The sequence below is a fragment of the Pseudorca crassidens genome, chromosome 3 (assembly GCF_039906515.1).
Source record: "Pseudorca crassidens isolate mPseCra1 chromosome 3, mPseCra1.hap1, whole genome shotgun sequence".
Taxonomy (NCBI): domain Eukaryota; kingdom Metazoa; phylum Chordata; class Mammalia; order Artiodactyla; family Delphinidae; genus Pseudorca; species Pseudorca crassidens.
The window spans coordinates 147769500-147773462 of NC_090298.1; the positions used below are offsets into that span (position 1 = coordinate 147769500).

At 36.3% G+C, this 3963-nt stretch overlaps 1 pseudogene; it reads left to right on the forward strand.

The window, feature by feature from the left end:
- Positions 1-1489: 1489 nt before the first annotated feature.
- On the forward strand, positions 1490-2199 carry LOC137221049 (COMM domain-containing protein 2 pseudogene; annotated as a pseudogene).
- The last annotated feature ends 1764 nt before the right edge of the window (positions 2200-3963 follow it).

Genomic DNA, 3963 nt, shown 5'->3' on the forward strand with positions numbered 1-3963 from the left:
ATACAAGAAAAAAAGAAGTTAATACAGACTGTCCCTGAGGAATCTCAGACGTGGGGCTTACTGGATAAATACCTTAAAGCAGCTACTATAAAAAGTTCAAAGAAATAAAAGAAGCTGTGTAAAAAGTAAAGTATAAAAGTGATATTTCCAAAATAAAGAATATCCATATAGAGGTAGAAATTAATTTAAAAAATAAAAATTCTGGAGTTGAAAAATAAAATAAATGAATAATTCACTAGAGGAGCTCAAGAGCATATTTCAGCCAGCAAAAGAAATAATCAGCAAACCTGAAGATACATCAATTGAGATTAACTATTTTGAGGAACAGAAAGGAAAAAGAATGAAGAAAAATGAACAGAGCCTCAGAATCTTGTAGGAAACATCAAACCTACCAAAATGGGAATCCTAGAAGGAGAGGAGAAAGAGAAAGGGGAAGGAAGAATATTTGAATAAACAATAGCCAAAATCTCAAATTTGGTGAAAACCATTAATCTACATATTCAAGATGCTCAACGAATCCAAGCAGGAAAACCTCAAAGAGATATACACCTAAATATATCATAGTGAAACTGTTGAAAGACAAAGAGAAAATTTTGAAAGTAGCAAGAGAAAAACAACCAATCATGTTCTAGGGATCTTCAGTAATAATTAAAACTGATTTCTCTTCAGAATTTTGGAGGCCAGAAAGCAGTGAGATGACATATTCAAAGTGCCAAAACAAAGACCATCTACTAGGAATTCTATAACCAGAAAATTATCCTTCAGTAACAAAGGAGAAATTAAGTAATTCTCAGAAAAATAAAAACAGAGAATGTATTACTAGCAGACCTGCCCTACAAGAAATACTAAAAGAAGTCCTTCAGGCTGAAATAAAAGGACACTAGACAGTAAACTGAATTCACAAGATTTAGAGAGCACCAGTAATGGTAACTACATAGTTACCATTTACATAGATAAATATTATATAAAAGAAAGTATAAATGTATTTTTGTTTGTAACTCTTTTTTTCTATTATCTGATTTTAAAAACTGCATAAAGCAATAATTATAAAACTATTGATGCACTTATAATGTGTAAACATGTAACTTGTATGGCAATAATAGCATGAAGAAGGGGGAAGGAATTTCATTTATTTGAGCGTTTTTTCACATACTATTGAAAATTAGTTGGTATTAATCTGAACTAAATTGTTTTAAGTTAAGATGCCAGGGCAGGGCTTCCCTGGTGGCGCAGTGGTTGAGAATCTGCCTGCCAATGCAGGGGACACGGGTTCGTGCCCTGGTCTGGGAAGATCCCACATGCCGCGGAGCAACTAGGCCCATGAGCCACTACTGAGGCAGCACGTCTGGAGCCTGTGCTCCGCAACGAGAGAGGCCGCGACAGTGAGAGGCCCACGCACCGCAACGAAGAGTGGCCCCTGCTCGCCACAACTAGAGAAAGCCCTTGCACAGAAACGAAGACCCAACACAGCCAAAAATAAATTAATTAATCAATCAGTTAATTAATTAATTAATTAAAAAATAAGATGCCAGGGCAACCACTAAGACTAACTTAAAAAAAATAAGGATGAAATCGGCCGCCCGGTGAAGATGCCACTGGTCCTGTCAGAGGAGCAAAAGGAGCACCTGGCCTTCCTGCCTCAAGTGGACAGCACGGTGGTCTCTGAGTTTGGGCGAATTGTGGTGGAGTTCCCGAGGTGAGGCTCGAACCCCAAGATCTACAAAGGCGCTGCGAGAAAGCTCTGTGTGAGTAGTGACACTGTCCAACATGGTGTGGAAGTATTAATATACCTCCTCACTGAAAGTTCAAAGCTTATGATTTCTGAACTGGATTTCCAAGACTGTTTTTGTTCTGTGATTCTCTGAAGAATTGAACAAACTGTTACTTCAGCTTTTTCTGGACAACAGAAAGGAGATCAGAACTATCCTGAGTGAATCAGCACCAGACCTCCCCAGTTACCACAGCCCTTGAATGGCGACTAGATGTACAGCTTGCAAGCAGAAGCCTCAGGCAACAGATTAAACCAACAGTGACTATAAAGCTACACCTTAATAGAATGGAGGTCATAACACCCAAGTTCTGCAGACACACCCAGCCACACTGCTCCATTTGGTTCAGCAATTGGAGCAAGCCTTGAAGGAGATGAAAACAGACCACCGTAGGAGAGCTGTGCGCAATATCAAGGAGTCCCAGTTTTAAGGTTTTCTTCCCTTTGAATCGCTTGTGAATTGATGATATATAGCAGTTACTTTTCAAAATTCTTTTGATAGTGATAAATACATAGAGATTTCATAAAATTTCTTTTCCTATGTCAAGAAATTGAGGTCATGATCAAAGGCTAAGTAAAGTTCCTTTCCTGGTGCTAAATGTCTTCAGCTTCTTGACAATTAAGATGTATTTTGGGGATCCCCTGGTGACCCAGTGGTTAGGACTCAGCACTTTCACTGCGATGGCTGGGGTTCAGTCCCTGGTTGGGGAACCGAGATCCTGCAAGCCTCGCAGCCTGGCCAAAAAAAAAAAGATGTATTTTCTATTTTAAATGTGTAAATAGGATTGAATCAACTGGAAGTGAATATGTCCTGTTCAAATCCTCTGTATATATAAATGTCCTTTTTTAGATACTTCTTTTGACTACTTAACTTTATTATTTTCCTTCTTATTGACCTAAATTTGAAAATAAAATTCACAATGTAATACTATTACTATTCAGAATATGTCTAGACAGCTTATTGTTTTTGACCTTTAAAGGCACCACATGATGTTAATAGCCACAGAATAGTTGGAAGTGAATGTTAATTTTTTTAATGCTATATCGTTTAGGCAGTTCATGCATTTTTCCTTGCATGTGAATATAGTAAGTACTTACTATGTTGCTTAAGTTTAAGTTGCCATGGCTAATAAACTTAAATAGTACACAAATTTGTGTGAAAATATTGCATTTTATCAAGGACTTCTTTTTTTCCTGTTAACCAAAGCATCTGAGAGATACACAGTAGAAATTCCCTGGCGGTCCAGTGGTTAGGACGTGGCACTTTCACTGCCAGGGCCCAGGTTCAATCCCTGGTTGGGGAACTATGATCCCACAAGCTGCATGACACAGCTAAAAAAAAAAAAAGTGACACACTGTTATTTACATTTATAAACAATGGATGCAGACATAATGTAATAAATTCTTAATTATCTGGTTATAAATTATTATTTTAATAATTTTGTTTGAATAAAGTACAAAGAGGGCAAAGAGAGACCATTCCAAATGAATATCCCTTCTTCCTTATAAAGTTGAAAAAAAATATATATATACAAATATATATTGTAGTTTCTCAAATGGCAGTTTGGGCTATTGATTTAAGATCTTTTTTAATATAAGGAGTTAACAGGTAAAATTTCTATCTGAGTACTGCTTTCACTTCATCCTGTAAATTTTGGGATGCTGTGTTTCCTTTTTCATTAATCTCAAAGTCTTGTGTGTGTGTGTATGCGTGTGTGTGTGTGTGTGTGTGTGTGTGTGTGTGTGTATCTCAAGGGGATTAAAATGGTATACTAGCAAATATCTATTTTACACAAAAGAAGGAAATAACAGAGGACTAGAGGAACAAAAAAGATATAAAACATATAGAAAACAAATAGCAAAATGAACTAAACACTCTAATCAAGAGGCAGAGATTGGCAAATGGATTTTATAAAACATTGTCCAACTGTATTCTGTCTAAAAGAGACATATTTAGCTTCAAATACATAAATAGATTGAAAAAATGTTATAAAAAGAAATATCATGCAAAGAATAACCAAAGATAACTGGGGATGGGGATGGGGGGACGACTATCCTAAAATAGACTTTAAGACAAGAAGTGTCATAGAAACAGAGGAGATTTTGTAATGACAAAGGTGTCAATCCATGAGGAAAAAGACACAAAACTTACAAACATATCACCTAACAACAGAGCTGAAAATACATGAAGCAAA